Genomic DNA, 15341 nt, shown 5'->3' with positions numbered 1-15341 from the left:
CAACGTATGTTGGCCCTGGGGTCTCAGTGGTGGAGCTGTGGGGGAGAAGGACATGAACACCCAGCCTTTTTCAGTGAAGCATCTCCCACATGGGCCCGGACCTGCTTCTCCTTCTAGAGAGCTCAGCACCTTGCTGACAGGTCCCTTACTAGTTTGTGACAGGCCCTCATCAGGTATCTGCACGGAGGAGGTGACCCTGCACTTGGCATGCCGTCTTTCAAGCCTCCAGAAACGAAGGAGCTGTTTTATGGGGCTCAAACTGCGACCCTGGGAATTGTAGTGAGTTTTGCAGGGTCCTGGAGTGCCACTGCCAGAGGTAGAAAAGGCCCACCAGTGCTGCCGTGGGGGGGCAGGAGACTTGGAAAGGCAAGAATTTATAGAGAAATATGTAAATATTAATCGTAAAGTGCTGACAAAGAAGGTGAGGCGTTTAAAGGAGTGTTTTCTAAAAAGAAATTGATGATCCTGAGTTATCTTACATTGTTGGAGGGAATGAGAGCCAAAGAATTGAAATTGCCCATTGTGATAAATTCTCTTTGATAGAAACAACCTTGATTGCTAAGAAAATGCACTTTGGTACTTCCTCTGATCAGTGGGACTTAGCTTTTGTGCTAAGCACTGCTGCTTTCTGCCCTGAGAGTAATCATGGCACAAAGAGTCAAGTCATTTGTTAGCTGATGCTCCGTGTGATTTAGAAAATAGTTTTGGGAACAGATTTTGGAGCTGGGTTCTCTTACCACCAATGCCAAGGTTTGTCTTTTGGCAAATCTGTAACTACCTCACAGTCTGTAGTAAGGTAAGTACCATTATTTCTAATTTCCCCTGGATGATTTGAAAGGCTAAGTTTATTTGAATAAGGATACAGGTTTTTTTGATCTTAGAATTGGCTGTATCGGTACATAGAATGACCACTGGCAGTTTTAAAATCCATCTTGAGTCTATGCTTCAGGTATAAAATGATCATGAGCAAAAAAAAAAAAAAAAAAAGAAAGAAACCTGATATCCCTATTATGGGAGGTGGGATAGCAGGGAAAAGGGACAAGCATTGCACAATGTTGTGGTGGTGACCCCAGAGCCCATTCTGCATGGTGAACAAAAGGAAAGGATGCAGCTTTGGGGCTGGGGGACAAAAAGTCGAGAGACCAGTGGCAATAAGGACAGGTCCTACAGAAAAAGTAGGACCCTGGGAGAGATGTGTGCCTCCAAACCCCACTGGTAAATAATATGGAAAGAAACACATGCACATCATTGTTGTAGGAGTGTTTCTCATTAGATCAAAAGGACAACATCACAGCAATCTGTTGCTTCTGTAGAAAACACAGCATCCAAGAGGAGGAGGAGACACATGTGGGCAGCAAGAAAGCTCTTGAAAAACAACTGAGGAGACAGCATGGAAGAAACAGCTTAAGGGGTGGGGTCGGAGCAGTCCCAGCGCAGCCAGAGAGGAATGAGAAGGCAGATGAGTGGGTGAGGACAGACACCCTAGTGAATGTTGATTGTGGCACAGCCTCCATCTGTCCTTCCTTGGTGCACCCACTCCTAGTGCTAGGAATAAGCTGTGATACCATGGAATCAGATTGCTGTTTGTGATGGCAAAACTGCTGCTGAGAAACACAATCTTTGTTTCCTAGTGAATGGTAAAGAAACAATAATGCACGGGGCTTGCAGGACTGAGTTTATCCTTCTTTGTAGCAGTGCTCTGTTCATCTGCAGACTCTTTTGCCTGTGCCATCACAGACTGGAGACCCCATATGCTGCATGCATGGCTGACTTACCTTCCTTAAGGGACTCAGACACCAAACATCCTCCATATTAAATAATAACCACAGGAGCTGATGCTAATACAGAGTTATGTCCAAGGATTTAACAACTTTCACCCTTGACAATCTGGTGGAGTTTCAGCAATTATCAGCTTCCTGTTGTGAAGATGCTCCTCGAGGACTATGGAGTAAAATAAATCCAGAGCTTGTTAAATTATGTATTACAGATTAGGCATTGATCTTAAAATGTAAATGACTTTCAGAAGGTAGATTAACTTCAATCTTGTTTAGTTCCTGATACATCCATCAGAAAGACTAGTCTGTGCAACCACACAGGAAAGTGTATCTTCCCATGTAGAAACTGCACAGGAATATCAGATGAAAAAAAGTGTTGTTGTTTTTTTTTTCCTTTTTTATTTTTCTTTCGGACAGTTCGTAGGGAGAGGGCAGAGTTGTTCAGAATCAGCTGTACTTAGCTACAGAGCAAGTCTCAAATGTCTGCAATACCAGCACATTATGAAAAGCAGGCAGAAAAGTGGCCAACTTCCAGACCCCAGGTTTGCTGTTAGATTAATTCTCTCTTGCCTTGTATACTTGACACTTTCCTTGTGACTGCCCTGGTACTGAGGATGGCCCTACAACTCCAGATGTCTGAATTTTGTGCTGCTCGTGGAATCCTGTTTCCGAGAACAAACCTGCTTAAAAACCTCATGAGCAGCTGCACAGAGGCACAGTGAAAATGTCAGAAGAGAGCACAGAAATTTATTTTTATTTTGGCACTGAATTTCCTTTGCCATCACCCCCAGTACGAATGGGACTGACTGCTCTGCATGGGGTGCTGCCACGGTCTGAACCTCGCTTTACTCGGGTCCACATCAGAGCCAGGAGAGGTCACCAGCAAAGGTGGGCTGTGTGCCCTCCCTGGGGCAGCAGTGTGTGAACCTGTGGGGTTGGTTTAGGCGTATTTAAGGTGAGAAAAAAGAAACCCAGAGGGAAAAAAAAAAAAAAGTAACTAAATCTTTATGTGTGTTTTCTTTTAGGAGCAAACACCTGTCTGGGGTAACACTTCACTGCAGGCATTCATGAGAAGCAGGAAAGCTGCTCTATTTACCTCGACTTCATTAGTGGCAGACCAGCTTCTCAAATGAGCACAAAGTTTCTTTTTTTTGCCAGCTCCAAACAGATAAAATTACTACTTGGTAAATTCCACATAACCTTTAAGGCTTTCAATCACAGCAGTAAATGCTACTGTGCCCCAGCTCCTGCCTTTACTAAATTGTATTATAAGCACCTTAATTACAGTGCAGGCTGCCTGATGGGCCACGGAAAAGGTCGTCCTCCAAACATGATAACAAGGGTGGAGCGATACTGGTCGGTTTTTCGTCTGTTGGGAAAGAAAGAGCTTTGCAGAGAAGATTAATAGTAAACAATGTTAATCTAAATATATCTCAGACACAAAATATCGCATTCCTTCAGGCTTGCCTTCTCGGGGGGTGCCGGCATTAATCGTTTTGCTGGGGGAACAGCTAGAAGGAGACACGCTCCTCCTGTTCGGGGCAGAGCTGGAGGTGAGGCACAGGTTTGTTGTCATTTTGCTGTTGAGGCTGTGCAGTGAGGTCTCTCACTTGCTCTGCTTTTAGCTGTTGGGTTCAGGGCTTCCAGGCTGAGCTCTAGTTCAAGGGCAGAGAAGTGAACAGAAACCTTCGCAGCGGCTTCACGGTGGTTTGGGCGAATTCTTCACGCTGCTGCAGAAGAGAAGAATCAGACCTGGGGCTTACAGCTGGGTTAGTCCCCCATTACAGCCCGTGTCTGTCTCCTCGCTTATTTAATTATTCTTACAGGTCAGATCAAATAGAAATTGGAGGCAGCTCGTTTTTAAAGTCTCTGCTGCAGTTGGTGTAGCAAAGCATCTGGCAGGACGATTTCATTTCTGACTCCCACTGCTAATGGCACGGCTTTGGGCCTTTGGGTAGGCAGGCTATCCTTATCACCTTGGCAGGCTTCCAGCTCCAAATAATAATCCATTAACGTCTGCCCCGCTGGCATTCTTGCCAAATACAAGGGATATCTTTTAAATAAACATTTGGCAGTTCTCAGTCAGAGGGAAGAGAAAGGGAGTAGAGGAAAAACAATCCTTGACATTTCAGTGACTTTGCAGGGCTAGCTGACACCTGGTACCACCCTTATCTGCGGGTGTTTATGCGGAGCTGCAAAACACAGCTTCTCCTGTTGGCTCCTTTGCTGTCTTTAAATAGAACTGGAAAGGCTTATAATGATAGGAGTAACTTTCTTGGACAGGCACTCTTTTCTTTACCTTTTTATTTTTATTTTTTTCTAGGCTGGAGAGACCCCTGTGTTAATATTAACACCTGTGCTCCTGTTTTCCTCTGAAGTTAGCAAGCATAGTGGAGCAGGCTTGCGTGCCTCGTTCTTCCCCAACAATACTTTTTTTCCCATAGTTTTCTTCCCTAATGGGTTAGATACAATGCAGCTTTACTTTCACAGGGGCATTTTCCCTCATGACTTCCTATCTCTGCAACCACCAAACCAAACAGCCACATCAATCTGCCAGCAATCAGAGCAACTGGGGCTCACCCCATCCTTGGCGTTTCTTGAGAGGCGTTTTTGCTGTTTGTTTCAACCCTTTCCCTTTCTCTGCAGCTGAACTCTCAATGACAGCTTGAGGTTTATTTTTCCAGCTGTTATATTTTGCTTAATAGCAATAAAATTACTTGTTTGGATATTGCACAGTATCAATAAATGAGCTGTCTAGATTTTATTTTTGCAGTCCAGTTAAGATCTGGAGTAGGACCCGTTTTTCCAGAATGTGACTTGGAGACAGTAAAATATTTATTGTTCAAAGAATAACATCGGGTCAAACCTAGACCCAAAATTTGCTACCCAAGTCTGGAACTGGATTTCATTTGTGCTTGGTTTGCCTTGAATCACTGATTGTGCTGATGCTACTTTAGTGTATATCGGCCGTAGGTGTGGGTGCACACACACAAAAAAGTCTTTTACTCATTCTTTATATCAAGTTAATTGATTGGGCAGTAGTTTGAAGAATTCGAAGTCTTGACTATAAGAATAATTTGGTATTTAGTTCTCTCCTGCTAATGACTTGGGACTTGTTTGCAACTACTCCCATGCCAAACTCTCTTCAAATATATATATATATTTTAAATTTTATTTGCAGCATTATATTTTGTTTGCCACTTTATATCTGAGTGTTTGAGGCTCTTCTTATCTTTTCCTCAATTAAAAAAAAAATAAAAATCCCTGCCTATGATTAAACTTCCTATCAGGTTAGCATTATTGCTGAACTTTCTGAGGCTCAGCTAAAAATGTCACCTAACCCCCTTACTTGTGCATGGGATGGGGCAGGGGGAGACACCCTGGCTGCAGAAGGGATTGGAAGCAAACTGACAAAGTGCAGAATGTGCTTTTGCATGGGTCCTCATCTGGGGGCATTATGCTTTGATGTCTCAATACTTCCCTTTCTGAAGCATGGTGACATTTGAATACGTGAATGTGTTTTCAATGAAGATAACTTAATCACCAGCACTGGGAGCTTGAGCGTTTCCTAATTAGAATGGAACCAATCTGAATCTCCCAAACCCAATCTTTGCTGTATTTTTAGTTCAGTGCATCGCTCCGCCCCTGCCCAGCCTGTATATGGTAAAGCTTCTGCTATTTCCTGCTCAGTTATTTAATGCTGGAGCCAGGCTAGTTTCAGTTCCTGAAGCAGAACCAAGCAAAGCAAATGTGGTTAGAATGGAGTTAACTGGAAACATTCCCAAAAGATAGCAGATCTACTCCCAAGCACGTACTGATCCACCTACAGTGGAAATGAAACATCACTACCTCTTCACTCGCTGTAGATTGTGGCCTGACACTTACAGACCTTCCCTAATAGTCTGTACTTAAAAAGAGTTATGAAGAATTATTCAGTTCTTATGCTGTAGGCTCTTTCAGAATCAGACTATAATTGAAAATACTGTTAAGCATCTTTGCAGTGAAAATTACCCCCTTTAGTTGTTGAAATACTGCTGATGAAGTGTAAAAGGGACAAGAAAAGAAGTGTGTAATACTAAGAGACTGCTTAAAACGGGCAAATGCATGTTAAATAAGTATAGGTCCCTGCAGTGGATTAAGGTGACACATCTATTGCTTTTCTTTCTTCGTTTTATTAGACGCTCCAAACCCTCACTGCTAGAACATGTAATGTCTCTAATTTTGCTGGCAAGGAAGATCCTTAAACGCAAGTGTGCTCAGGTAGGGAGAAAAGAGACAGTTGCAGTTGCTGTGTGGGCTAATAAAACACTTTGGCAGGCGTATTTACTAGGGAGGAGCACTCCGTGGTAGCATCCATCCGAGTCCAAATCTGGAGCTGTTGATTGACTTCAGGGTAGTCCATCAGAGTCCTCTCCTCCGAGGGAAGCAATATTGTTAGCCCCACCATAAAGCATGAGGGGCAGAAAGAATTACGCAGCATGGTTTGCTAAAGAAACATCTGAACTTCTCTTCCAGTAACTTGCCAACCTGTTCTTCAGTTTCAGTCAAATTAGGAGGGCAGAGGTGTTGAAAGTAAAGTCCTCTGTGTTGTGTGAAAATAAGAAGTCAAATACAGTGCGGTGGCCCAATTTGTGTCTCCCACTTGTGCCTTCCTCTCTCCACGGGGGATGATGGCAGTAGATGTGAAACACTTCTTAGACACCGGGGAATCCATGCAGGAATTAAGTCTCGAGGAACAAGATCAATGACCAGTCTGGCTTCTGTAGCTCTTCTACTCACAGAGTTAATTGTTTAAATAAAGAATGCAGCAACAGAGGCACTTCTCTTCAGGCCTCTCTCGTTTAGAGGCTTAAGTATTTTCTAACCCAGATTTCAAGAACAGCAGTGTGTAACTGTGCTGGAACAAATGCTATTTTTAAGTTTCCTGTGGTTTGAGAAATTGTCAGATTTCTCTGTCTGGAGGATCGAGGGATCCAGAAAACCAGTTCTGAGTTTCTGGTGTAAACACAGGGTGAATACAGAAACGAACAGGCACTGATTTTCTAGATTGCGGCAGATGAAAGATTACAGACCTCACCTCTGCTAGTGTCAATCCAGAGCAGCTCCAGCAACTTCAGGCTCTCGTTAAACATTATTCAACTCAGGAAAAACCCTCTACGACTACAAAACAAGTTTTTCCACTCTTATGGGTCGTGACCGTATATACGGAAGCAGCCCACGCCGATAACCTGTTGCACAACTGATACTGAGGGAGGCTTCAAAGAGCGCGGCCCTGCACCTGCTGACCCCCGGCCTGCCTGGCAGGCCTGGCCAGGCGCTGAGCGACAGGAGCTGCCACCTCCTCTGCCACCTTGTGCACCAGAGATGCCTTTCCTGGTGAATTCAGAAACAGTCCACGTGCAGAGATCTGTGTAGACTTGTCACGGTCCCCTTGTAGGTGGGAAGACGCCGTCCATCTGCCAGCGGGTCTGTGATGCCCTGGCCTAGCTGCCATTTTGTGGTGCTCCACGCCTGGGTTTGGCGTGCTCCCGATGACACAGCCCTTCTTGTTTCACAGCTGGCACTGCCTATGAGCATGTCTCATGTATTCACAAGCTCCATAAATATCAATAGTTATGATTTAATATAATAGCAACTCAGTGCCAGTACTTCTGTATTGGCACAAGGGGGAAAGAGAGTGCAGAAGAGGTAAGAGTTTTGTTCTTATGCTGACTGAAACACGGCACTAGCAGAAACGATGGCACTTACAGTAAAGTCACGGTCTCCTGAAGAATATAATTCCATCATTGCCTGGAAGTTCAGCACTTATGCAGGGATGTATTTCACTCGAGTAATATTACAGCCTCTCAGTGAGTGAGTAGGACTTTATACATCCAGGAGATCGTGAAGGCTTACACACATTTGTTGACCAGAAGACTTCTTTCCATCAATGCTACTTGTGTAGGCGATCCCAAGCTAACAAACCCCTTGGGACTAGACTTACTTTCTTCACCACATGCGACCCTGTGCCCTCTGCCTCTGTGGGTGGAGGTGCTGTGAATGGGCTGTGATGGGAGGTATTGCTCATCCTTCAGCAGACAATGAAAAGCACTGCAATTGTTCCTTGCAGTCCAGTGCCTGTTACTAGAGGCATATACAAGACTACAAGGGATTTTTTTTGTCTTTGGTTGATGTTGTGCTGCACATGCCTGAGTCAGGCTTACTTAGATTCTCCAGTTTTGGAAGGGTATTTTGGATAGAAGGATCAGGGAGGTGAGGTCAATGCTTTCCCTTCCCTCAGTGGGAACTGGACATGGTCCCTCTGACAGCATCAGAGTGAAGACCAGGAGCAGTCTCTTCTGTTTTTTCTGAATTTGTAGAAATCCAGAAGACTTTCCTGGGTGACAAAATAAACTGGGAGCATGGCTCTGCCTATCTGGGCAAAAGGCAGCATACGTACAATGCTCTTGTATTGAGAAACATCACTTTTTGTGCCATACAATGTACTGATCCTAGAGGCAGACTTTAAAAATATGATATGGGAATGGCACACAAATAAGCAGTTGCATGGCTTATAAAATTCTGGTGTGGCTTTACACTGAAAAATGACGCATCTGGCATCTAGCACAGGGAGGCTTTTCATTTTATTTTCCTACCCCAAAGTGCTTTCTCCAGGGAAAAAAAGTAAAAGTCAAATTGCCCTAAATAATACGCTTTTAGTATTAGCAGTATATGGCCATCTATGAAAGTGGAGAGAATATCACATATACAATCAGCAAGTGCTGTTGCTGGCCAAAACAAAACTGGAAAGTTTTAAGAACAACCACCGTATAATGTCAGATTACCACGGTGTCTGTTTTTGGGAGCCTCACTCTCTTCTTGGAGAGTTATTATGCCAACGTAGAGAAAACTAAATGGAAACCAAGAAAGGTATCATTTTCCTTCTTTTTTCCCCCCTTTCTTTTCCTGTTGGGAGTGTTTCTGTTTGTCTGGATAAAACTTACCCAGTCCAGCCCCTAACTACTATTTAGGATTACATGCCAGCTTGAGGAGCTGTTCTGCAGGTTGCCCTTAAATAGCTCAAGTTGGAGTGCAGAGCACCTGCTGCTTGATGGAGAGACAATAAAATTCAGGGCAAAGGCTTCCCAAACACAAAGGGTTGCTTGTGGAAAAGAGACCTTGTTGATCTTGGATGAAGTTATAACCACTATTTGATGACTTTAGCGAGGCATTGTGTGGTGTGCTAAGCCTGTGCATGTGTTCCTGCGTGTGAAAAAACAGCACCTGAGCTACACAGAAGAGAGCAGAACGAAGCCGAACCTCCTCCTAACGGTTTTTCTTCAGGTGCATTTTATGGAGCGTTTTTGAAAGGGCTTCTTGTATGAACCTGTTGGAAACTCTTTCTAAAAGCTGTCGGAGCCTGTGGGCCACCTTCCCCCTCAGAGTTTGCATCTGGTAGCTCACAGCTTCCAGTTCAGCCGCCGCTCCCTCCATCAGGTGCGCCAGACCCTGCAAGAGTCATTTGCCTCGTCGGGAGATGCAGGAGCTTGAAAAAAAGGAGTTTTCACAGAAAAGTGTTCTCCACTCACCCCAGCCCCTCTTCATTCACCTGTTGCCACGCACTGCTGCGCCTTTAACTTTGCTCCGTGCCGCCCGTCTGCTGGCCTCTGGAGGCATTTATCCCTTCCCTCGGAGTCAGCTTTGTGTTCTGACTCATTCAGTATTGTGTTTGTGGTTTATTTTATGAGGCAAAGCAAATGGGCTAACCTTGTGAAGATCAAAACAGGGTATTTTAGATGACACGCAGTTGCAGTATTAATTTTCAAATACATTTAGCAATAATATTGGCATTCGCTCATCCTTTATAGGAGTGTGCTTGTTTTGAAAGGAGGGCAGCAAAAACTTTTCACGATAACATGGCTGATCTATGAAATAACCTGTTCATTCTCAGAAATTTAGTTTAAAGGGGACAGCTCTAAACTGCCAGGATTTATTAAGCCGTTCCCTGGAAGGCATCAGTTTAATCCAGACCCCACCAAGTCTGCAAGCATCTTCTTGTGCTTCTGACTTGGTTTCCAGTGAAGGACTGAGTCCTTCATGGTGACATCTCTTGGTCGTGCTGATTCATATCTGGAGGATCTCCTTGCTCCTCAGGACCTCTCTTGTTGTTGTTCAGCTGTAGTCTGCCGGAATAATTTTACTTGCTTAGCAGGAGTTGTTACTGCAAAGCTTGTCAAAATTTTCACACACTTTCAGAGCTAGACAATTTAGTGAACTGGGGCAAAATTTTTGAACAACATCACCCAAAATGTTTATGGTTAACAAAGACCTACTGTTCTGTTTTTGGCAAACAGCTGTGTTCTGAATACTTGTAGGATCTTTTCAAGAACCACGCATCATTTCCCAGTAGCTGTCCCCGAGGCTGTTGCAGGCTGGTGTATCTGCTCAGAGCAGAGGTGAGATTTGCCTCCGGACAGGTCTGCCTGCTCCATCCATGCATGTGGGAGCTGGATAGAAGCTAGCAGTCATTTCTTACCATCCAAGTTACTTACTTTTTTTAGCATTTCAACCAGAAATGAATTATTTCTTACCATTGTGCAAGGCAGCACCTCTGAACTCTTGCTGAGCTTGGGATTTACCACCCCACCACACACACACGCCGCCTTTTACCCCACTCCAAGTGCCAGAACAAACACAGCCCACGTGTTTGGACATCAGGCATCCAGGCTGAGGATGAGGGGAAGCCATGCAGCACACCGATCACCTGCAGCAAGCCGATCTTTTGCTGCACTTTTGGTTTAAAACCAGATGATTTGTGCCGGCTGGATTCGGAGGCATTCGGTTTGGAGCAGGACAAGCAGAGCTGACAAACTGCATGAGTGCCCGGTGTGCTACAACAAAGCAGAGAAAGAAGGAGCCACTCAAGAGCTGGACTGTTTTTTTTCTGTAGGTATTTTTCCAGTTCACATCGGGCCATTGACACTAGAAAGTGCAGCAGCAGCAGCCTGGGTGGTGAAACTGCCGATGTTACAATCGGAGGGAGATAAAGTGAAGTGTTTGTTGGAGGGGCAGGACCAGGAAACGGCTGAGACATCACATGACGGAGGATGTGCACGCCGTAGCAGGGGGACGTATTTACTTACAGGCGAGACTTCTGCCAGACTCGACCAAAGGCACTTTTGGCTAGTTATTTGGACTGCCTGACCCACTTGCAGTAGGAAGTCATTAGATAGATGGTAAATACCTACCCCACCCTTGGTAGGCAGACGGACTCTATGCCAAAAAGGTCTAGCCTGGCTTCACATAAAATAAAATATTGTGCCTTTCTCGTTAAAACTGTCCTCTCAAAGACATCAGAAGCTGCTGCCGTTCCAGTAAGCTGCTCCACTTCTTGGCATTCGATCGTTGTGGAGAGAGCCTCGAGGATTTACCTCGTACCACTACCTGGGACACAAATCATACGTAAAAATAAGCCTGAAACTTTTCTGAGGTACAAATCACTCACTTCTCCTGCTGACGAGAAAAGCTCCCGGGCCCTCTGGCAGGCAGGGAAGTTGCCTGTGATGGGGGATCCTGATAGGAGCCTTACACAACCATTCATTTCAAGTGCTAAATAGAGACTCCGCGGGAGTTTTTGCTAGGCTTTTTTATCTTTTGTAATGATAACTGCAGCCAACTTAGCCCACATAACATGCTTAGTGATTAATTATTGCTAATTAATTAATGGCTTTTAAATTTGAAGCAAGGTTCCTGAGACATTATGTACAAGTTATCATTTTTAACCATCTATTGCTATTACAGTAGTTCTTAACTCTGAATTCTCTTCCACACAAAGAGATGAGATTGCACCAGAATCTGTGGCCTGTACCAACACTGAGCAGTAGCATAACGCAGTGAATTCTCACCAAAATAAGATTTTGGTCTTGCTTACGTCAGAATATCATTGGAGAAAGTCCATTAAAAACCAGCAGATTTATACTAATGTAGCAAGGAACAGAATCTGGTCCAAAATGGGTTTTAAAGTAAGAGGACTTCTTTCAAAATGAAATGATGACGACCTTTTCTTGGTCTGTAGGAATAGGTGATGAAAGAAAAGAAAGCAGAGGAAAGCTGTGTGTAGGGCAGTCATGTCTGCACAGACAGTTCAATTCTGCTTGTGTTTTTGGCGTACGTGAGCCTGCAGGTACCGATACTTCAGACACAGGGGTGGGCTGGAGCCGTGCGTTTATCAGAAATGGAAGTGAAATTTTTATTTCCTTCAGAGGTCACTTCTCAGACACCAGGGAGCCATTTCTCATTTTATGGAACCGGGGGACAATCTTGCTTGTCCTCTTCTGCCAAAGCAGAGACAGCTTGCTGAAGCAGACCCAATCTTTTTGTGTCCATGGGGCTCTTGTCTAGCTGCTGACTTCCCTGCACACCGCATGCTTGCTGGGTTGGACAGGCTTAGGAGAGAACATAGCTAAGTTAAAAAGGATTTATGCTCCTATTCTCCTGGATCATTAGCCACGTATCTGCAGTGTTAGGGACAATATGTTGCGCTGGGCTCAGCAGAGGACTGTAATGCACTAAGGGAAAGATCCATAAAGGACACAGGCCCCCAGCTCTGAGGCTGGGATTCAGAAGCTTTAATTAGGATGCTACTTTGCCTGCACAGTGAGTTGGGGGAGTTCAGTGTCTGGTAATGGGATTCATAGGAACCAGTACTCTGAGCAGGGGGATTGAGTTAGCGAGCTGGAAAAATGCTGAAGAAAAGGGTAAATTGCTGCGCTTCAGTAGGTACCTAAGCCCTTTTCTTGGATCTGACCCTGAAGCTGAAGTTTTAGTAATATGTACCAGTCAGCCTGTGTTTACAATTCCACTAAGTTTCCTTAGGGAAATAAATCAAATTAAACTTTTTTTTTTTCATCTGACCCTGTTATTAAAGTGGAAAGCTGAGCACCCAGCTGTACTGGAGGCCCAATCTTATACTGGAGCCACACTTCCCTTGTTTCTATCCCATTTAGGAATGCCCTTCATCAGCTAATCACTGTTTGGCACAGTATTAAATTTAATCACTGAGCTCCAAAACGTTGTAATGTGTCTACCTACTCCATGGTTCCATTTGGATGGAAATTTTCTATCTCGTTTAAAGACTATTAAAGCCCTGCCTTTCTTACGCAGAACAAAAGGGTGTTGTTTACTTTGTTTTTCATTATTTTCGTATTCAACAAAAGATGATTATTCTGTCTCCTCGGTGCAGAGATCCTTGTGAGCATGTAGACCTCCTCTACTTGCTTTTCTTTCCCCGGGTGACTACAAAATAGAGAGATTTCCTTCATGCTGAAGCTTATGATTGAAATGCAAAAAAAAAGCAAATCTTATTTATCTAAACCTTCAAGGTTTTACCAATGAAGGTATTAATTAAAAAGGTGCTGTGAGGCATAATTGAATCAGGAAACAATGTTATGATGCACGGCAGCAGTTACGATGAGAATAATGCACATTTATGATTAAGAATGAATCGTCCATGATATGAAAGCATTTGTTTCAGCCCAAACCTTTTGACCTTTTAAGAGAGATGCAGCAAAGCCACAAGCATGGCATTGTTTGCTTGGCTCCCATTGTTATTGTCACATCGTAAGATGGGGAACAGCATCTCTGCTCCCTCCGACGGGCAGCCTGTAGGCAGGAGAGCCGGACCCATACTGCCTGGGTGCTGTCAGCCCATTCATAGCGGGCTGATTTCCTAAAGGCCCACTTACTGAATGACGCAAGGTGCAAATTGTGACTCACTCTGCATAGGTTAAGTTTGTAAAAATCCACCTATATTCATCTTCATAGCACCTACACAGCTGCTTAATGTATTTATTCTCTCTAGGGTCCCATTAACCCTTTCAGAGGCCTAAAAGCGATCTGTAGCACAGCCCAGACAACCTGATGATACCGAGTGAATTTAATTTCTTCTCTTATATCAGCAGTGGACTGGTGTACAGGGCAGATTTGCTTCTCTCTGGCCTGGATTAGGTCACGGGATGGCCCAGCAGTCTGGTTTTGAGCATTTCCTCCTGCTCTAACAGGCCTCATAAAAAATACGTTGTTTGCTGTTGGTGTTTGCTGATCTGTGACACTGTTTTCCAGGTCTCCGCCAGAAGAACCAGGTACCCTTCGATCTCTGAGTCCTCTAATGATCTTGCAATGACACTGTAAGTAATCATTGTTTATTGCAAACAGCTTTTTAAGCAGAAGCTTGGTGCCAGTCCAGCACATTTTATTAGCTGAAACATTTCCTTGTATTTCCCACTTGTATTGCAACCTACTTTTTATGGTAGGTTTAAGAGTATGGGAGCCATTTTGCTGGGCCTGAAAGGCCTTTAAAGGACAGAACCACCTCTTCACCTTCCCCACCCATCTCCTTCTCCAGCATCCCTCCTTTCAAAGGGAGAACATCAGGAAGTTTGGAGATTCAGATGCGGTTCATAAACCTGTGTCAATAAGGAAGGTCTCCTACCCTGCTGGACATGGTGTGCAGCCGCTTGTTCCTGCATTTCAGCTCTCCTTCCTCTCAGGAAACCCAGACTTCAGGGGAAGGAAATCCCCAAATGACCCTTGTACATATCATTGCAAAAATGGTGGATGCTTAAAAAAAGGGTGTTTACCTTACATGCATGGCTTCATCTCTCCACCTATATTCCCCTACTGCGCATGTCACAAATAATGATGGCTATTACAGGAGAGCTATGTGGGATGCACACTGGGAAGGGAAGCTTCTCTTTCTTTAACCCTTTGTCTGTAGTCCTAACTCAGAGGAATTTCCCTACCCTAGTAACGTGGCTGGACTAGAGGAGAGACTGTGCCTTCTCTTATTTCTGTGGGTAAACAAATACTGCAAAAAGCTTTTCTCCAATGTTGAATCAAACACTGAAATTAATTTACTTCCTCTCCGCTCATAAATACCCCATGTCAGCTTTCTGCAAGCCACGCTATGCTAACCTACTCGCAGAGGTTAGGTAGGAAGGCTTCCTTTCCTGCAGAAAGGAAGTAGCAAAATTGCATGTGAAATTATTTACAACAAATTAATGTGAAAAATGAACATTGGCCAGATCCTTGTCTGTGTCTTTACTCAGGGAACACGTATTATCCTGTGATATTCATGGCCAATCACTTCTAACCATAAAATGTGTGTTGCAGAACACAAGTAGGGAGCAGATTGGAACTGAGTATAAAGATATATGTGCTGTTTCTCAGCCCATAATAAAACTTATTGAATCCTGATGAATAATAGATGTATTTAAAGGAAATTATGATCTGCTCCTGTTTAATCCTTGAAAGAAAAAAGCAAATTTGCTCATGAATTCTCTGTAATGGTTTGTTCTTTAAGACAAAACAATGGGCACTTGATATGAAACACACTGGAATCAATCAAAAGACCCCCATTTTATGCCCCAAATTTGTAGGCTGTCCAGAAGTCTGTTATGGCAGCTGCCACCTTTACTAACCCACCAGGGTTAAGGCCAGGTTCCTCTTGGGCTATAGCAGCAACGGCTCTGAAGTCTGGCTGAAACAGCCTGATATTCCCTGGGGATCGGGCACAGAGGTGGACCTGTA

General features: G+C 44.1%; 1 long non-coding RNA gene across 3 annotated transcripts in view; it reads left to right on the top strand.

Moving 5' to 3' along the window:
• LOC137860572 (uncharacterized) overlaps positions 1–15341 on the top strand; it is a 96103-nt gene that overhangs the window by 65136 nt on the left and 15626 nt on the right. For all 3 annotated transcript variants that reach the window (XR_011099019.1, XR_011099018.1, XR_011099017.1), the window contains exon 7: positions 13875–13939. This is a non-coding gene — a long non-coding RNA (uncharacterized lncRNA). The remainder of the gene's footprint in view (positions 1–13874; positions 13940–15341) is intronic.

This window comes from Anas acuta, chromosome 8 (assembly GCF_963932015.1).
Source record: "Anas acuta chromosome 8, bAnaAcu1.1, whole genome shotgun sequence".
Taxonomy (NCBI): domain Eukaryota; kingdom Metazoa; phylum Chordata; class Aves; order Anseriformes; family Anatidae; genus Anas; species Anas acuta.
Note: the sequence above shows the minus strand (reverse complement) of the source record. Positions and strands in the feature narration are given on the sequence as shown.